This window comes from Chiroxiphia lanceolata, chromosome 3 (assembly GCF_009829145.1).
Source record: "Chiroxiphia lanceolata isolate bChiLan1 chromosome 3, bChiLan1.pri, whole genome shotgun sequence".
In the NCBI taxonomy this organism is placed as follows: Eukaryota; Metazoa; Chordata; class Aves; order Passeriformes; family Pipridae; genus Chiroxiphia; species Chiroxiphia lanceolata.
In genome coordinates this window covers 2,342,695-2,363,497 of record NC_045639.1, presented here as the reverse complement: position 1 = coordinate 2,363,497, position 20,803 = coordinate 2,342,695, and the positions used below count along the sequence as shown (strand labels likewise).

At 39.7% G+C, this 20,803-nt stretch overlaps 1 long non-coding RNA gene across 1 annotated transcript; it reads right to left on the bottom strand.

Moving 5' to 3' along the window:
• Positions 1 to 507: 507 nt before the first annotated feature.
• On the bottom strand, positions 508 to 20,443 carry LOC116783785. Its single transcript, XR_004355832.1, has 4 exons — positions 20,177 to 20,443; positions 17,198 to 19,855; positions 9,294 to 9,424; positions 508 to 654 (listed from the first exon to the last, which is right to left on the bottom strand). It is a non-coding gene; the product is annotated as an uncharacterized LOC116783785 (long non-coding RNA).
• Between the last annotated feature and the right edge of the window lie 360 nt (positions 20,444 to 20,803).

The window sequence follows — 20,803 nt, the reverse complement described above, 5'->3', positions numbered from 1 at the left end:
CCTGCTTGCAGTCTCCTAATTCAACTAAATTTAGCTCACAATTACAGCACAGCTGACCCATGCTAAAAGTCCATTACCTGCATTTAGGCTCTATTTACCTAACAGTTCTTATCCTTTCTATCACTCTATCTCTCAGTTTTAGTCTTCTTTTTCTTACTGCAGATGTTCTTACTGGGGAATTATCCTGAAGAAATACTGTGAGGAAAATTATGATTAACCAGAAGCAATGGAAGCAATTCCTGCAGAACTGTCTTTGCAAAGCAAAGCAAAAGGCAAACTGAAAAATTCAACTCCAGAGTTAAAAACCTCTGAGTTCATACAAATGTCCAATCCCTTTTTTCACCTTTGCCAGAGTGATGTCCCACAGCAACAAGCTCCACAGTGTTTGAGGAGGATGTGTCCTGCTTAAAATTTCCCTGGGTGTTCTTATCATCCATGACAAGATCCCAACCATCCTTATCAAGGTGTTATTTCGTTTTTGTATCATATATATCATATATTATGTTTGTATCTCATCTACCCTGCAGCCTTTCTGGGAAGCTGGTGATACCAATTGGCCCAATCTTTTCTCCTTATCCTTTGCATTCTTTTGCATGGAGCTGCTTCTACTTTTGCAAACCTTCTGCCTGGAGCTGGTGACCAGGATGGCATTTGCTGTTTGAAATGCAGAGGACAATCAATTTAATGACTTTAAAGAGGTTTTCGTATTATTCTTCCTTCCTGTACTAAAATTTTCTCCTATAGCTGCATGCCAAGTGGAGGCCACTGTTGCACTCTTGACAATGCTCTCTGGGTCCTTTGCCTTTGATACAATTAATTTAGAACACACCAAGGTGTAAAAATAGATTTTTAAAAACCCCAACCTTGTAAATTACATTAATTTGTATATATCAACACGGAACTTAACCTGCCATCAGACTGATCATTCACCTAACTTGTTTATTTTCTTCTGAAGTTTCTTATTACCCTCTCCAGATTTGATTAACCTGAATAATTTTGTGTCACCTGCAAATTTTATCACCTCAATGCTCATCCCTTTTTCCAGTTCATTAAAAAAATATATTAAACTGTGACAGTCCTGCTGCAGAAAAGGACACACTTGATGTCAAATTCTACTGTAGTGAAAACTGAGAAGTCATTCTTGCCTCCTCCTTTTTATAGCTCTGGGTTGGACTGATCCATGACAAAATCTAAGTGAAAGCTTTTTGGTCTGATAGCTATGGGAAGTTTGCTGGGCATGGAGTTTCTGGTTTTGTTTCCAGCTTTGTGACTGCTTAATTTCTTTACATTTTGGGAGGGTTAGAAAGGCTAGACTTAAATGATTAAGCAGCTTATCCATATTTTTATGACATATCCAATGAGTTCCAATAGCTAAATTGAAAAGGGGATGTCCTGATGTACATGGAAAATCAGAAAGACAATTTTTATTTACCAGATCAGGTTCATTTAAAAGTAGTGCTTCTGTTATCCCAGCTTTGGGAGTATTGTTCTGAGACTTTTGGACATTTCAAAATGCATCTTTATGTAGAATATTCATCTGAAGGGGCTAATTTAGTTCCTTCAGAATATTTGTCATTTGTGTTTGAGAGGACACTCAGCACACTTGGAGCCTCTTTTATCCCTTTCAGAAACAAGCAACTTGGGGATTTAGTAGATGGAAGCTAAACAAGTTTCACTGATGCTTCCCTAAAAGTGGAAAGTAATCCTCTAAGTTATATTAATCTTTAACTCCACATCTTGATGCTCTGTAATTCCTTTAAAAGGAAACTGTGTTATTATTTTCCCAAGAACATGGGTCACATTGTATCACACACAGAATTAGTATGTCTGCCTGATAATTACGTAACCTCACCTCACCTTACATCTGCCTGGAACCCACGTTACAGAATTTTTTCCATGTGTTAGATTTTCGGAGCTCTTTGAACTCTGAGAGCTCAATATGAAGAGTGGAAGTATTTTTACACAAAGGAGTCCTTTCACAAGAAGGAGTCTGAACCTCTTTGCTGGATTATCTGCCTTATACACGATCACTGACAGAAAAATTCCCAGCCGAGGGTTGCACATACCATGTTTTGGGTTCTAAATCCCTTGAAAATGTACATTGCTTTATGCAAATGGTTTCAAGATACCTACACTGAAATTCTTTTGGTGAGCTGATGACTTAAGGACATCTGTTCATATGGGAAGAGAAGGTTTGGGGAGGGGAATCTCAATGTGCATAAACATGTGATCAGAGGGAATGAAGAATAAAGAGCCAGACTTTTCCCAGCAGTGCCCACTGCCAGGACAAAAGTGTGATAATGGATGCAAAAAGTGTAATGTGCAGTCTGAACACAAGAAAACCTTTGCCCTGTGAGGATGCACAAACACTAGAACAGGCTGCTGAGAGGTTGGGGAGTTCATTGGTGGAGACTGGGAACAGTCCTGGGCAACCAGCTCCTGCCAACCCTGTCTGAGCCAAGGACTTGGACTAGATGATCCAAGAGGTCCCTTCCAACCTCCACAATCCTGTGGAACTGCATACAGAACATTGAAAGATTATTATTTAAAATGATTTCATGATAGCTATGACTACCAGTGGACAGTCTAAACACAGAAACTAATTAACAATTCAAACAGAATTCACAACCAGCCAAGCCAAACACTAGAAGGGAGTAACTGAGTCTTTGGTGAAGCTCTGAATTTCCAAACCACTTAACTCTCTTTGAAGATGGTCCTTCAAAACCTCTGAGATGCTTCTACACATTTACAAAGTTTATACCTAGTACCTCTTCTCTGTGCATAGATTGAGTCCGATCTTACAGGTCCAGTGAGGAATACGAACTGTCAGAATTTCAAAACATTTCTCTCTCAAGCAGTGAGAGAGGTGATAAATCCACCATTTACTGGTTCCATCAGCAACAATTCAGTTCCTTGTCTCGGTGTAGTTACATCCCCGAGACATGATTTTGTGGGTGAGAATGTGAGAAACCCTTTAATAAGAGCTAATGCCTCATTATTTTTCCCAGTAAAATCATAGACTAGTCCTAATTAAATCATTAAACCCTCGTGCTCTTTTGTACAGACTACCTTTTTCAGAGTACAAATGATGAAAATGTTTCAACAATGGGACTTGAAATATTTTTGAAGGAATCTTTCTCCCATTGTTGCACATTAGACACGTTTTATGAACTATTAGTGCTCAGGGTGTGAAGAAGAGACTTCTCACTTCTTCCAAAGCAACAAAAGTGACATCTGGAAGCAGAACACAACAGAGAGGAAATGTTTATGAGTTAGAGGAGCACGTGCTACCAGCACCAACTTAAATAAGAGGTATCAGACATTTCTGATGAGGAAAATCTTTGTGTAAGGTGAAATGGGCTCCATTCTGTTCCTTTTGTTCCAAAGATGAGATGGATTTGAAAAACCTACCTGGCTCCTTGATGCAAGGACTCGCCACATGAGATAATCTCCAGCACATTCCTATTGGCAAGTAGATCTTTCACCCTTTTTTCTCCATGCATTACAGAAAATATTAAATCAGTTTGGTGTCCATAAAAACTTTTGATCCTAGGAACAGCCTAGGGTACTATCATTATCTTCAGGAGAACCATTTGTAGATCTTCAGTAGGTAGCACTAATTTAATTTCTTTGCTAGAGAAAAAGTGGCTGATTTTCTAGATCAATATTTGATTGAATATGTTTGAAATGGCAGCAGATAAAGGCCCCTTTTTCTGGCCCAAAGAGTTTTTGAACCACAGAGGTATACTGTTCTAGCTCCCCTGGGATCTGACTGCAAGGAGGTCTCAAAGATCTGTTAGAAACCTTCCTGCTGTTCCTTGTGTTCTTCCAGCAAGACTTTCTAAGGGTTGAGATGAGAAGAAAGAAGATCAAGAACCAAAATGTCTTTATATCCATTTTTTAATCTTTCCTGGTGCTTCTCTTAACTAAAAATAATCGTTTATAACACCAGTTTACAAAAAAACTCCTCTAATAGGATCATGTGAAAGGAAGGAAAAAAGTGAGGGCCAGGCCTTCAGATTTGCTTTAAGAAGATGCTCCAACAACTTTTGCAAGCCATTGACATTTGAGGGCCTTTTTCTCTTTCATGACACTAATTAAAGCAGAATATCAATGTATCATCACCTTGAAAGTGATCTATTAAAGAGACGTGCTCAAGGCTGGAAAACCAGGGCGATGGACACATGTTTTAGAACTTCAGAAGAAAAGTTGCCCAGTTATGTTAAATAACTAGAGAAAAGCATGAAAGCGAAAAGATATTCTTAAACAATGATAAGAGGTGCTGTTGAAAAGGGTGGCACGATGTGAGACCCTGCACCAGTACATTCCACAGGAATTCCTGCCAAACCCGTGCACACACAGGCCTCCCCCTCCCTCAGCCCCACAGAGAGCAGTGCTCGTGCTCGTGCTGTGCACACGGAGAGGTTTCTTTAAATCTTCAGGACCCGGAGGAACATTCCTCAGAACGAGACAATGAAATATTGTGGATGGAAACTTCTTGTACAATTGAGATAAGAAATGCAGCCAAAGAGTAAACCATATTGCCTGTCTTGACTACACGGATGGCTTGATGTTACATGATTAACAGCCTGTGTACCTCCACGTAATAAAATCCATTCGTCTTAACACTAAAATGTAATTTTTGCTTCGTAATACTTTACTTAGAGCGTTGATTTTGCTTTTAAAATAAGTATGTTTAACTTGCTAATAGTGTGGATGGACTCTCTTAATATACAAATTAGAAAGAAAACTGTATCAAAGATAGTGAAAGCATGTGGTGCCCTATCAGTCCTGATGATAGAGGTTCTTACTCATCTGCTGCAGCGTCTAATATCAGTTTTTCTGTGAGCTTTATAAATATTATATTATTTGCAGGGATCCAAAGTCCCCTGGTTTAAAAATGCCTTTTCAATTACTCAGTATTTGAGCAACATTGAATACTACTTTAATTTATTTCACTGTGAAGTAAAACCCATCCCCATAAGTCAAAACTGTGTAAGATGCACCAGTAGCTGTTCTGTATGTCATTTCAGTGACCCTGGCAAAGACTTTCAGTCTTTTAATTTCTTTTAGAAGCAGCAAAAATGCACCAACATTTCTGTTAATCTCTTGGGAAATAAAAGGAGAAAAAAAAATCACCACCAGTCTCGTATCTACCCTGTAATTTAGAAAGGTAGCTCTGGTAACTCCAGTGCTTTGTACGTAAATAAATTGTTGGTTGCTCATTACTTCGCAAAAAAAAAAAAATAAAAATTAGCAGCTTTGCCACCCACTATTTCTGCATCAGAGCTGAATGAATAGATAATATCAGAAACACCTCATCCAGTTGCTGTACCAGGTTCTGCTAACCGAAACCATAAGCCTCCAGCAGCGAAGTCAGATACCCAATAGTCTCTGCATGGATCAAAGTAAGCCAAACAAAATCTATGTTTTGTACCTGCTCCCAATACGTCTGGGAAGCACTGTTAATGAAAAATGAGGTTGATGTACCTATTGCACACTTTTGGATTATTGTTCACTGCCATCAATCTGAAACCTAATGAAACAGAGACCACCTACAGTGGAGGGATATTGTGTCCATCTGACAAACTGCATCCAATTTACGAAGTGATGGGATGGCATAAGCTGCCACTGGTCAGATGATTTCCAGCTCCTGATTGGTCATACATTAAGCGTTGGGAACAGGGCAGTGCCATTTCCACTCTCGTTCTCTGGCAAGAGTAAAAGCATCACACAGTCCCCCATAACTCTGGGATAATGATGGCACGCAAAGTGCCCGTTTCTCCCCGCTGCGGACACAGAAATCGTAGGAGACTTGGCTTCTCCAGCCTGTCTTTACGGAATTAACAAAGAAATACGCTCGCCATGGCATATATTGAACCTTCGCAGCGCCTTTCCGGGGAACTTTACGGGCACATGTGTTATGTGTGTCACAACCAAACTCTGCAGGAAGAGATAAAATAGTGCACACATCACACAATGGGTATAAGCAATGGGCAACCCAGGCTCCAACCTGCACAGCATACAGAGGTTTTTCCAAAGAAAAATGCTGACTCTCTAAATGGAAGGCGTTTTAGTTTCTGCACCTGTTCTGCTCGGTATCTTGTTAGGCTGCTTCTACTTCTACTATATGTCATACTAATAGGGAGAAGCAAAACAGGGAGAAATTATGATGGATATTAGTTGATCCTCTTGTTATTGCTAGATGTGATTATTGCTTTTTCCTGCTTGGGCTCCCTCAGTGTACTCCTAACAGAGTGCAGCTTATTAAAAAGCTCTGCTGTTTAAGTTTTACTGGCATAATAACCAGCTCTCTCTTTATGGTTGTTCTGAAGTCGATTCACTGGCCACCTGTCAGTTTGTGAAATAAATGCTAGGTTTTCCTAATGACTATTAAGATTTTTCATGGCTTTTTCTCCCGTCCTATCTCTCTGAACTTGTCCAGTGCTGTGCTCCTGCTCGTGATTTATGCTTAGCAGGTGTTTGTTTGCTATGGGTTTCTAAATGTTGGCTTCCTACTGCAAGAAAGGAATGGGAAGGTGGGAATGGCTTTATTATATTCTGTATATTGTTCCACAACTCTGCAATGGATTTCCAGCTGACACTCTCTGTGCTGCCTCGTATTAAGCCACAAAACCCTGTCTGTATCAGCAATATACCAACTAATGCAAGGGAATTCACAGTTAAGACTGAAGCTCTGTTATTAACTTGCTATATTGTGCCTGGGTATTGCTGCACAGATTGTTTGGTACATCCCAGGATTGCTGCAGTAGGTAAACAGAAGCAGGTGAACCCACAATACAGCTTCAGTCTTCTCCAGGAGATTCTGTGCCCGACTGTTTCAAACAGACCTTTTATCTTTCGCTGAATTTTGGAAACCTGAATTTTATCTATTTCAATTTCAGTTTTTCAGCTTTAAAATGTTTGTTTTGTGATCCGGTACAAAATATCCTTAGTGATCTCTTGTGCAAATACATAAAAGGTTTAGCTAACTTGTTTTAATTTACATAATTCACATAATAGTTTAGATCTACAATGCTAAAAATCACTGCAATTAGTTAATTAGAGCAACCCAATTTTAAAATCATATTACTTACCTGATAAAGTGTAAAAATTCTTGTCAGGAAACATTCTAGTGTTTGGCATAAGTGCTTTTTGCCCCTAATTCTCACAGGCATTATTCACTCTAGAGAGGATAATTGCTGCTGTGAAGTTGTGGATTGTTCAGCAGTACTACTTGTTTTCGATCCTGTACCTTTACAAACGGTGCAATACTGTAAAAAACTTACCTTTCCTTAGGCTGCAAAAGCTTCTGAGGCTGCTGCTGTCACCTGTGGGTTCATTCTCCGACGCCTCCCGAATCAGCAGAAACAAATTTTATAGCCTTCACTGGGCTTTGGGTTATTCTGCATTTTAATACACCTTTCCCAGCTGGGGTTGACACATGCACAGCTCCCCCTTTTCCCCAGACAGGTCCTCCTTAGCCAGCAGTCATCATTTTTTTCTGTCCTGCAGGGGCTCTGTGGCATTTTGGTCACCTTTTTCCCCCAAGTCAGGTTTTGTTTTTTCCCAGTGCTGCTGACTGAGCATGATTTGGGGCCTCCTCTTATTATGACATTCTCCTGTTGTTGCTCGTGTTACCTCAGCAGTCACTGGCATGGTCTGTAGTTGACTCCTACAGTTTTATAAAGTTTTGACTTTTTTCCTGGTGACTTGCAGTGCCTACAAGTTTATTTACCATCTAACTTCCCTTCATATCATTGAGATATACACTAGAGCCAAGACTGGCTGTCATTTACCAGCAAAAGGTTGTTATTTTCGTTGTTAAGTGTGTGCCTGCTGTTTTGACAATAACTCTTCTGTTTCCTTGTCTCCTCTGCTTAAACTTCAGAGCATAATTTAGAAGGTCTTCTGAAGACTGCTGCTTATCAATATTTGTTAGCTCCATTTTGTAACTCTCGTTTGAGGGAGGTGTCATTTGATTTATTTCTTTATTTGGATATTTACTGCTCTCTAATAAGAGTACCCAGTCAATGCTCTGGGCTCCACTGACAACCTTTTAAACATGCACATAAATAAATAGAATTTCCAGTTGTCACAGGATCCATCAGAGAGTCCAACAACAAAATGGATGTAACAAAAATAATTTGTCCCTACAAAGTGACTGATAGTTCCAGTGACCCCAATGGAACAGGAGCTGTATATCATCACCATGGAACCACAATGACATCACCAAACCCTTCCACTTCTTACAGGACAGGGAGAAGGAATGGGCTGGAGGTGACAAAATGTGATTTTATAACCTGAGGGAAGGCACCTTGCAACAGTTCTAAGAGGGATGTTCCTAATATCTGTAGGAAAACTTGAGAAAGAAATCTGAATGTGAGAGACCCTGATTGTGTCACTTTAATCATTAGTCTTCACGTGCTGCATCAATTTAGGTGGATTTTCCCATAATTTTATTGGTTTGAAAAGAGGACAGCTAAGCTTATAACAGGCCTAGTTGGTGTTATAACAACAGATGTAACAAACCACAGCCAGACACAATCACACACACGTGTGGGTTTGTAAAACCTGAGCTCTGGTGTTGTACCACAGTGGAATCCTATTTTTCTCCCAAAGTTTGCAACGATGCTGAATTGAGCAGAGAGACTGCACTGAGAGAGGGACTTTTTTATATAGTGTTTGAATCACCTCCCTTTTAAAATGCTGCTAAGTGTGAAATTAGTGTTGTCCCTCAAAGTGCATCAGAATAATTGTCAGTAATTGAACACAGTTTGGGGGCTAATTACACAAAAATTGATATTAAAAGAATACTACAGGATTGATTGAGTTTTGCAGTTCATATTTAGTTTGCAAATTACTAGAGTTGAAAGGCTGTGGTAAGAAACAATAAAAATCCATTCAAAGCTGCTAAAGCAAATTAAGGTTTACTACTCCTTTGAAAGACAAATGATCCAAGTGAGGTAATGTAGGGAGAACACTAAAAATGTTCCTGAAATTTACCATAGATTTTAAATATCAGGTGTTTTAGGATGGTGTTGTTGAACACATTTAATTTTCCCGACGAATTTCTGTTTAAATGGTTGGGGGTTTTGCTTTGGGTTGTCTTTAAAATGGGAAGAAATACTTTCTTTATGTGTTTTGTTGAGGATCTGTGAGTCAGAACATGCCAAGATGTGAGACATCAGTTTGGGGAAGAATTTTTGAACACCAGTTGATCAAATTATATACGAAGTGTCATAAATAAATGGGATTTTGACAAAAGTAGAGCTTTTCAAGTACGAACTTACCACTGTTCCTCGTGCTGGAAGGAATTTTGTGACCCCAGAAGCAGTTGAGGCGCTCCCAAATTTTCCTGGAAGAAGTCAGAAGCACGGAGGGTTTCGAGGTCTGTTGAGTATTTCGTTGCAACCAGAAATTGCTGGAGAGTTAGGGGAAAAAAGGAAGTCAAATAAAACATTCATCTACCCCAAAAATTTATTGAAACAGAAACATTTTCTTTTTAAACTGGAAGCATGGGAAAACCACTATTTTGAGCATACGTGTGACAGTGCAGAATGTTTAAGATGTGAATATCTCACTCATGGAACGTTTGAAAGGCTGGAACAAAACCATTTATTTCTGTTTTGTTTTTTTTAATTGAGGCTTATAAATATTGTAAAGAAGATAATAACCTTTTCAGATTTATTTTCCTATAAAAATGTTATTTGCTCTTTATAAAAATATCTAGAGGAAGTTTGTCAGAATGATTGCTGATATTTTTCTCTTACTGAAAAATGGTAACTCTAGAAAAGAAATTATTACAATAACATTTTAAATAAATACAGTCTAGAGAAGTATAAAATAAATATTATTGTAAAATATTTTAAAAATCTAGTAAATTTTGTGGTGCATGTAATTGTGTGGAGGGTGAATATCTTGGTATAATTACTTATCATTTTACAGGGTTATTGTATCAAGTAATTTGGATATTACAAAAACAGTGAATATTTACATTAAGAACAGCAATATTTCTAAATGAAATAGCAAGTTTTGGGAAAATAACTGGAAAGCATCTGAGTTAAAAAAAAACCCAAAACATTTCTCTTAATAAATACAAAGTTCTAGGCTAAACAATTAAAAAAAAAAAAAAGCAAAGAGAAATAATCCTATCAGGATGAAGAGATATGGGGAAAGACTGCATAATACTTGCAACCTCTAAATGAGCATAAATAAGGAATTCAGAAATAGTTTGTGATGTTATAAATAAAGGCAACATGATAATAGTTTTACAAGTGGTGTGAAATGTCACAGTGGTAAATACACGCAGCAAATCTAACAGCCACTCACTGCTCAGATACTCAGCTACTAAATACTAAGGTAACAGAATTCTCAAACTTCTTTTAGTTCAGACAAGTTTCTTGCCTAATGCCCAAGAAATCAGGATTATTTTAAAACAAAGAACATCCCCTATACAAATGATTATTTTGACAAATCCCGCTGTCCTCGCCGAAACCTTATTTTATGTTAACGCTTCTGTTTCGAGAAATTGGTAAGTTATTGTGAGTGTTCTATTTATCACTGCCATTTTAAAACAGGCTTAACTGAGATTTGAATGTTACATTCCTGGCAGCAATTTGCACTGCTGTGAATGTTGCCTTCTCTTCAGCTGCCTTAGAAATACGAATCCAAGGTCAAGCTGAAAACAGATTTTCCTTAAAAATAATCCTTCCTTACAAACAGCTCACACAGATCACTGACTAGTACAACATAACTGTAAAATTACACAGTTTCACCAGGAAAATCTTTCAAGCTTTCAATAGCTTCAAGGCCATGTGGTTTGAAGAAGGAAACTTCAAAGATCATCCCCAAATCCTAGTCCCTCTATATGACTGCACTCATAGCAAAGCCCCTCCCTGTTTTCTTCGTGGTCTTTCATGATTTAATTAGAAACATCTTTAAAAAATGACTTTTTTTTTTTTTTTTTTTACTGTAGTAGTATAACATCTGCATTTTCAGCAGTATGTTGTTTAATCACATTGGGTTATAAAGTGAAATTCTTAGTGCTCAGTGTAATATCTTGTAGAACCCAAGCGTTTGGTCTTTTAGTGTCCCTGACTCATCATCTTACAGTCTTTCATCAACATTTTAATAGCCATTCTTAAAAGTGTAATTTGATGGATAATTCTCTAAACCTGTTTCAGTTTTGTTGTTTCTGTATAAAGTTATATCCCTGCACGTGTTTTCTTTCTGTGATTACTGCACCTCAAACTAATTTCAAGCGCGGACTTAAACCCAGGGCCAGAACAAGCTCAGAAGGTGATAGAGCTGTGTTGGGTTGTTGTGTTCTGAGTCCTGGGCAAGAAAATTTTGTCACTGTCAAGAATTTGACTTTTAGCTCTGATTGAAATGTGCTTTTTTATTATATACCTCTAATATTATATATCCAATGCATTGTATGTAGTGTCATTCGAGTATAAAGGAGTGAACCCTGGTTTAACCCCATGCTCAGTCCCTTTGTGCTTTGCTGGATGTGGCTCTTGCTGTTGACAGTTTCTGTCTCTGTTCCCTTGTAGACTCTGAAGATCAACTGCCAGCACATGATCTGGGGAGAGCATTTATTCACTTACTTCACCTCTTCCTAGGTAATGGGATTGAAATAAAAATCCCTGCAGTAAAGTGAGGTATCTACGAATTTTGGATCAAAGTTTCTCTGAGGATAGCACCTACTTAAACCTGTACCTGATCTGGGCAGCTCTGAAATAAATATTTTTTACATGTTTACTTAAATATTTTGCTTGGATGTAGGGAAGGGTAAATAGCCATGGTAATGGGCTCCTTAACACAAGCAAGTTAAATATAAGAATAATTATTTCCTTATTCTCAATTCACAAGTAGTTGTCATAAAAACCAGGGGACTGACTGAGGAAGTCCAAAAGAGTATCACTACCATTTTTTTCTTTTGCCCAGTCTTTAAAATTTTTTTGTTTGTTTTGTTTCTTTTTCCCTAGGGAAATTTGAACTGGACTCCCTGAAAAATACCAATAAGGAGGGGGGGAAAAAAAAAAGACAAAAGAGAACTAGCACTGAATTATTTGTGAGATCTAACATTACTGAACTGCAAAAAGTTTTAAAAATCTGAAAAAATCCCCCCAAAATCAAAACCCTCAACCACATAAAAACATTTGATGTTGAACCTAAAACTTGCAAACGTACTTTAAGTTCTGATTTGAAAAGTGACTATGAAGTACTGACTTTTTCAGTAGCTGTGTGCACTATGGAAGCCATGTGTGCCTACTTGGGTTTTTTAACCACATTCTGCAAAAAGGCCAAAAAATGAGAGGGTGTTTTCTTCCTAAGTGTTAAAAAAAAAAACAACAAACCAACCCAACCCAAACTGCATATAGATTTCTATTACATATTTAATGACACAAATACGTTGCCATAAGAATAAAGGAATGTACTGGGAAAGGAAAAACCAAAATCAAAATTTTTGTCCTTATTTTCACATGGTGTTGCTGAAATCTTCATGTCTTGGCGTGCTCACCTTTCACTTTCTTGAGTAAAATCTTTAAAGCACTTTGGTCCTTGAAGCACTGTTGGACTGAATATATGCTTTTGACCCACAAGTGACAATTATGAAGCCTTGTTTCAGAGGTGGAAGGACTGTATTGCAGCTTACATTACTAGTTAATTCTTTGAAAAGTAATAATCAGAGCCATTGTCTGAACTCAATTTCATTACACATGAGGAAATCTGGAATAAAGCTACTGCAGGCAGGTTAAAGGCAATGAACTAGATCAGATTTATATTGGCTTGGCTGAGATCATAAATTGGACCTGTAATTGGACCTTTAGTTTTAAATAAAACATTTGCAATTGGCTGTTCTGCCCAGGGAACAGACAACTGTATCTTGCCAGAGTTCTGAACCTGTTAGAATTAGCTGGGAGAGAGTGGCTAGGTGATGAACAAGGAATTCCAGAAAAGAGAGAGAAGAAAAACTGGAAATAGGAAAGTGATGAATTTGAAGTAGATCATCCTTAAACTTGCATCTGCATTAACAGTGTTTATGGACCAGGAGGAGTGTGAATTTAAAGTAAAATATGTGTTGATGAGGGTGTGATGTCCATGTCACATTTTTCCTCTTTTTGCTTTAAAAAAGCTGTAGTTGGGTTCATTTGACTGAATGGCCATTTGCAGCTGGACTGCATTAGGTGCATTTCAGCATTTTCCACTTCAGTTTAATCCAAAAGGAATTTGGTTCATGTGCTTCAATACCACATGATGATGTGAATCAAAGTACAGGACACCAGGACAATCAGAGATTCACTTCAAAAGCACAATGCTGATGTGAACTGAAATGGCTCTAAAATGAGAAGAACTCTCAGGTACAGAGAGGTGTTTGTAGGCTTTGTTGAAGGTTGTTTATACTCTCGGTGGAAACTCTTAGAAAAAGGCCTTGAGTGAACCTTTTCTGTCTTCCTTAGAAGAAGACAGGGCAAGACAGCCTGTAAATGTACTGCTTTAAACAAAGAAATAAAATTATCTTGTCAAGATCAAACTGTGCTTGCTGGTTTTTATCCAGCCAATGTAAGAACGGTGTATAAGACATCTCTTAGGACTGAATTTCTCCTAAAGGAATTTTTTTTTTTTAAGAAACAAGGACTATGTGAAATAACATTCATTCTCCTGCTGCCCTTGAAGAGAAAACATCAATTGCAGTGCAGATACTTTTGGCCCAAACCAGCTAACCTGGTTAAGGGCTGACAGAGAGGCTTTTGCTCCCTTTCACAAGACATTTTCCATGTGCAGGGCAGTTGAAAGCCCTGATGTGCTGATGCTGCTCTTACACCCAGACGGGCCAGCAAGTCGACTTGCAGAAGAATCCCAAGTTGGTTGATAACAGGTCATCTCCAGGGCAAGGCAGGAACCAAGGAATCCTTCAAAGAGAGAAGGCTTGATAGGATGCTCACGTGGTGACCGGACTGTCTTGCCCATGCACCTGCTGCAGGCACCTCAGCTCTGGATTTGTGCTTCCAGAGCTTGTCTGGAAAAGGCCACGTCATCTGTTTGAAGTGCCTTCATCAAGTATTTAAATCAGCCTGCATGGCTTTGGCAGAAGCAGGAAGATCTACTGTGTTCTGAAGAAGAAGGGGTTTGGGCACAGAAGGCACAGCTGAGCCAACAGTGTCCTCAGCACTTCCACCAGTGCAGCTCTGCATGGAAGGGGTGTCTGTCTGTCCTGGTCTGACACGGGAGCACAAATCTGGGAGTTAACTGTGCCCTGCAGAGACAGCCTAGATGGAATTAGTTCTTTTGTTTAAGAATAAACTGAGTCTAACCTCTGCCTGGGGATGTGGTTCCTTCAAGACAAAAAGGCAAATAACTCAGTTACATTTAGAAAAATGGCTTTAATGAAGAGGAAAATGGCATTTAATCTTTCGGTGCATCCTGCATTTTATGAGTAAATTTCATGGGAAACTGTGTAAATGGAACATAATTATTTTTAAAATAGAATCCTTTCTTATTAGCTACATAACTGTCGTGTGTACATAAAGCACCCTGCTGAACAGACAAAAGACTGGAAAAGTTTCCTGGAGAGTTTCTGCTATTGAAAGAATAAAAATTGAAGCAGTGGGATGAACTTTTGGTTCACAGACTCAAATACTGAATGTTAAACCTGGCTGAGAGAAAATCACTTTATTCTGATAACCGGATTAGTTAGAACAAAAATAGAGAAAATTAAGAACTGAAGAGCAGAAAATTAAGGTGAAATGCAATTTAAAGAGTAAGTAGATGATGTAGGCTTTCATTTTCATCCCCCCTAGTGTCCAGCTAATTAAAATTACAATCAAAATGAAAGTCTAAACTTGTAAATATCTTTAGCTAATGATTTTGTCTTTTTAATCATCTTCACATTCAAAGACTTTATTTTATTCATTTAGAGCTTTACAATAAAATGAAATTGTTTTCCTCCAGTAAAATCCTTTTAATTTTCGTTATCTGTTTCTTTTTTACATCATACATTATGTATTTTTCTCCTTTCTAATTTCTGCACAGTATTCTCTGCTCTTATAGTCTGTGCTCCTCTTAGGCACTTACTTAAAACAGTTATAGCACTTTATTACATTTAACTTTATAATATAAACTCTTTGCTTAGTGTAAAATCACTGGAGTTGCATGTTCTGGCTTTCTTAATTTAGACAAAGAGTAACTTTCTTCATAAGGTGCATATACAGTGAATTTTTAAGCCATAATCCCATAATATTATTTTTCTGTCTACATTTAAAATTTCTTTGTTTCTGAGGCAAATAAAATGGATTTTCCCCAATTTATCAATGGCTATTTGTCAATAATGGCTGGTTTTTTTCTGTGAGTTTTGAGGCAACTCTTTAAAATGGTTCAAGAGTTAAAAGTAGTTAAAGATAATCTTAATGGGCTGGGTAGCAAGGACTTACCTTTCTGCCCTTGATGTTCTAAAAATCCTGACCTTAGTGTTCTGAAAATTAGTGTGTGCTGAGAGGATACTTAGCACTTCCCAACAATCTGGGAATAGGGAGTAGTTTTATCCTTTAAAAATGTAAAGTTAGGTCCTTTTAGTTTTGCGTGCTTATTTCACCGTGCAGTTTATAAAAACATACTTTGTTTCGCTTCTAAATTTGTTTTTATTATGTAAGTTTTCTAAATTGTGGTGAAGAAACCTGGGAAATGATGCTCAGTTTTTTTACTTATCTGGGAAGATTTACACTGTCAGTCATCACTCTGGTATCTGAATTATCTCCAGGTAAAACCTATTAAGCAGCACGGAAGACCCTCAGAATTGTTATGGAGTGTCTGACAAATGTTTTTGGGGTTACAACATCTCTAGCTTTTCATTTGTTGATCTGTGCTTTGATTTTCTTGGGAATTAACAGGAAGGCGTGTTAGCATCACAGACCCTTTTGTGAGATAATGATCAGTTTTATGTTGGTGTATGAACACACATCTCTCCCGAAACAGTCCCACTTTACACTGGTAAAAGCAAGGCCAGATTTTGGCCCAGCATGTTTTGGAATCTCTAACAACACACATTCCCTGGTTCTGAAAGGCAACTTTCATCTGGCTGCTTGGAAGATCTCCAAGAGTTTGTGCTCTGCAAGGTTTGAGAGGGATTAACTGCAGACTCTTGTGCCTTTAGAATCAATATAACATATGGATTGGCCTCGTCTTCTTGAGTTGCCACTGACTGCAAAGGGAGTATTTGCACAATTGGGAAAGATGTAATTGGGCTTAAAGGCTGTGTTTTTTTATGTGCAGAGTTAATTTATGTGAATGCATTAATGCTCATGCATCACTCATTTTGCTGGGTCATCTGCCAAAAACAGTTCCAAGATTTTGCCTGTATGTACAAAGACGAACACGAGCCTTGAGAGCCCTCTAGCCCCAAAACAGTTTAAAATAGCCAGTGCTTACTTAATTAGTTCATGCTGTTAATAGGTAATCGGTGTTCTTGGTTTGGTCACCTGCATATGTTCTCTAATGCTAAACTTCTCAAATACAGAAGAATAATTGCATTCAGAATCATCACAACAGAGGCATTTGCTGCTTCAGACACATTTGTGAGCAGCTGCACTGTTTTGTACCAAGGTGTTATGATGGACATGTCCAGAGCCTCCGAGTCTGGGAATTCTTAATGATGCAAAATGGTTTTAAAACAGTCAGAAATAAAAGCACAGCCAGAAATAAAAGCACAGTGTAGACAACTCAATGCAAATGGAATCAGAATGGTTTGAGTTGGAAGGGGCCTTAAAGACCATCCAGTTCCAACCCCTGCTATGGGCAGGGACACCTTCCACTAGCCCAGGTTGCTCCATGCTCTGCCCAATCTAAGTCTGGAACACTTCCAGGGGTGGGACAGCCACAGCTTCTCTGGGCAACCTGTACCAGGGCCTCCCCACCCTCACAGGGAGGAATTTCTTCCTAACACCTAACCTAAACCTACTCTGTCTCAGTTTGAAGACAATCCCCCTTGTCCTCTCACTACACTTCCTGATGAAGGATCCCTCTCCAGCTTCCTTTAGGCACCCTTCAGGTACTGGAAGGCCGCTGGGAGATCCCCATGGAAATTCATCAAGAAGTACTTTGTAGCAAGAATTTCTTGGATAAACAAAGGAAGCAGTACATACAAAAACTGTGCCAGTGACAGGCTGTGGCCTGGCAGGGTGGTGGTTCTCACCTGTGTGCTCTTGCAGCGTCTGATCTCACATCTTGTCTCCAAAAGGGGTGGTTTGCTGTGTGGATGTGCTCTCCTGATGCTTTCTTCGTGTCAGCTCTGGTGCTCGTGTCACGGTTTCAGCAAGTCAGGCCAGCCTAAAATGAACTCAGCAAAAAAAAACCCAATTAGATTTTCATCAGTGAATGAACTGTCCCATGGTACAAGGGGATTGGTTGGGAACCAGAGCTGGGATAAGAGAGAAGAGGCTGCAGGGCCAGGACCAGGGTGAAGGGAAGAGCACAACTACCCTTGGCAGCAGCACTGAGCCCTTCAGGGGGAGTGGGAGTACAAGAAAATCTTTTCCAGGTAACAACTGCTGGTTCAGTCACAGAAAACTCCACAGAAAACACCCAGTGGCTGTTGGTGTGTCTGAGCTGCGTTTTAAAACAGTGGAAAGCTGAAACCCAAAGAGAGGGGGAAACTCCTTAATTAGCTGAGGACATGGTTTAAGTGCTTGTTTTTGGTTGATTTTGGTTTTTTTTTTTTTTATCTAGGACCTCAATGAAGTTTCAGTGTTTTTCTGTATGTACAGCTTTGGTGTTCTTTTTAGGCATAAGCAAGCAAATTTACCTCTAGTAGAAAAAGGTACAGCTGCATAATGTTGAAAGGAGTATTTTGATATATTTATTGATGAGATTTTACATATGTTTTTACCTTTAAGAATTACTAAGGGCTGGAGTTCTTAAATTGTGGCCTGTGGTGCATTTTGTAGAGGCCTTGTGAAGTTGTTCTGTGCTTTTTAGGTCTGTAGAAAAATACTGAGTATATTTTTTCCTTACAAACAACCACTGGCTTTAACACCAGGTTTTGTGGTCACTAGGTAGATGAGGAATCGCCTCAGAAGAGAGGTGCTGCTCTCTGAAATAGAGATGTTTTGTGTTAAAAATTAACCTAAACTGGGAAACTTTAAGCACACTTGATCAATGGCTTTTTGCTCTTAGTAACATTGACCTTCGGTGGCTTGAAATGCTATTGTAATTTTTCAATTTGCTATTATAAAATCCAGATTTCATAAACATATTATTATCCTTCCATTATGATTACTTATTCCCTCGAAGGTCTGCAGTGCTTTCCTGCAACATCTAAATGGAAATGGGATTAGGATGAGATTCTGTCACTCAGGGGATTTGTGGAAAAAGGTGGGGATACGCACAGAAAAGGTCATTTCTTAGGGGCAAGATGAATAAAATGACACTGAGTTATGAAAAAGGACAGCAATAACAGTATTAGCCATTTTGCATGGCTTTAAATTGATTGTTTTATGCTGGAGACACTAGTGCTGGAGAACAATGCACTGTTATTTTCTTGCCTTTCATAATATCCTTACGTAAATAAAAAAAAAAAACCCAACTCTTAAAAAAAATCCACAGTATTTCAATGTGGTTCCATGTGAATTCTGTGTTCAGTGAACGTATTTGCTGTCTGGCTGTTTGTGGGATAACTTTACTAACAACATCTAGCCCAGAAATGGATGCTCTCAAGTGTTTGCTCTGCACATTGTTTGTTTTGCCACTCAAGCCATGACTTTATTGATGACTTAACCGGCTGAATGTGATATTTGAATGGACAAATAATTAATAACACACTCCATTATGATTCTTCTGGCAAACAGTAATTGTAATTAAATTGGTAAATGTGGCCTGTGGCTGAAAGATCAGATCAGTACTCCTTTCCCTTGAGAAGCAGACCTGTCCAACCTCTCTCTTGCTCTTGTTTTGTTGCTTTTCTGCTTTAAAAATGCTGAAGTCTGTGTGCCTGCTCAAAGTAACATGATGTTTCAAGTAATTGCATTTTTATACAAAGTTTAGAAGTGTGCAGCATGTACAGTGTAAGATAATGATTAATGTTTTCTGGGGCCCAGTACTAAAATGTTTTATGGTTCTGATATATTGCAGTATTTTCATTTAGATACATTGCTCCATAATTGCACTTGGCTAAAGTGACTTGACATTCTTTTTATGACAGAGACTACGATAAACATGGCCAAAAGAAGAACAAAAAAACCCCTTTTCAGTGTTGCATTTGATGCAATTAAGAAATAATCAGTGTACTCGGTAAAGTACAGAGATAGTTCACAACTAAATAAAGGGATTTCTAGTGTACTGCATACTGAGAGAAAACAGCTCAAGAGCAGAAATGTTTTGGTCAAAACTAAATTAATAGATAACGTGAAGGATGCAATTCGCTGTGAAGCATTGGATTAACTGCTCATGGCTGTGTAGTGAAAGGTACATGGACAACTGTGGGCGTAGGAGTTGAACACGGGTATTTAAAATTTTTTTTGTGCATATATTTAGAAAATGTTTCTTGGATTGGTAACAGTCTTGCATTGTCCAAGGTTTCCCGGACCAAAAGGGTGCCTGGAGCAACATTCTTGCAAAGAACTGACCTGCTACAATGTGTCTTTCTGGGTATGCTGGTGATTTTCAACTTTTTTGTTGTTGTTTTCTTTGCAAATCCACCTATCCCTTTGTAAAACTGTGTTTTCTGTTTCAAACCTGTCTAATTAGGCAGAAAGCTGTGTTTTCTTTCCCAAACACGTCTCTTTAGGCAAAAACTGACTCTTGACAGATCTTGCACGATGCTCAGCCTCAGTGATATGCGAAGTCTTAATGCTTTCTGAAAAATACACAATAAATACCAGTGTTTAAGTTTTCTCCTCAGGCTTCCTCAAACACAGTGTCTGTCAGGTCCTGGCAGCAGCCCACCCTGAAAAAATAGGGAGGTTTTTATCCCAGCGCCTGTGTGAGGGGGCAGAAGAGCTTTTACGACCCTCGACATTCTGTGGCGGGAAACAGCATATGATATTTAAAAAAGAACGCATAAATCGAGCCAGAAGTAACCCCTTGCCTTGGGTGGCACCGCAACCTGCTTGGCGCAGCCAGCTGGCTGCTGCGAGCTTGGCTTAATAGCTAGCCTTACTTAATAGTCACTCCTTACTTAATCCAGGGCGCGCGTCCCCTCAGGATGCGCTGAAGCGCGAGGAAAAACCCCCGTCCCGGCTCTGCTCCAGGGAAAGCCGCGCTCCTGAGCGCTCTGGAAAAGCCGCTCCTCGCTGTGGGGAGGGAAGCCGGGGCTGCTCCTCGGGGTTCTGTGGGAGCTTCGCCTCACGAGCTCTGGGAGGGGCGAGGTGTGTGGGTATGGGTGGGGGTGTGTGTGTGTGGGTGTGGGTGTCGGTCTCTCCCTCACGGTTTCCCGCCCTCGGCACGCGCGCGCCGCCCCTCAGCCGCACGCGCTCTCCCCCTCAGCGGCACGCGCAGGCCCCTCAGCGCGGCGCGCGCGCCTCCCCTCAGCGGCACGCGCTCTTCCCCCACCCCGCCCTCAGGTGCGCTCTCCTCCCCTCAGCGGCACGCGCGCCTCCCCCCCCCTTGCCCCCCCCTCAGGTGCGCCTCCCCCCCCCCCTTGCCCCCCCTCAGGTGCGCCTCCCCCCCCCTTGCCCCCCCTCAGGTGCGCCTCCCCTCAGGTGCCGCCCTTTTAGGCGCGCTCCCCTCAGGTGCGCTCCTCCCCTCAGGTGCGCTCCTTTCACTCTTCGCTCTCCCTCAGGTTCCGGCTCCTCCCCTCACGGGC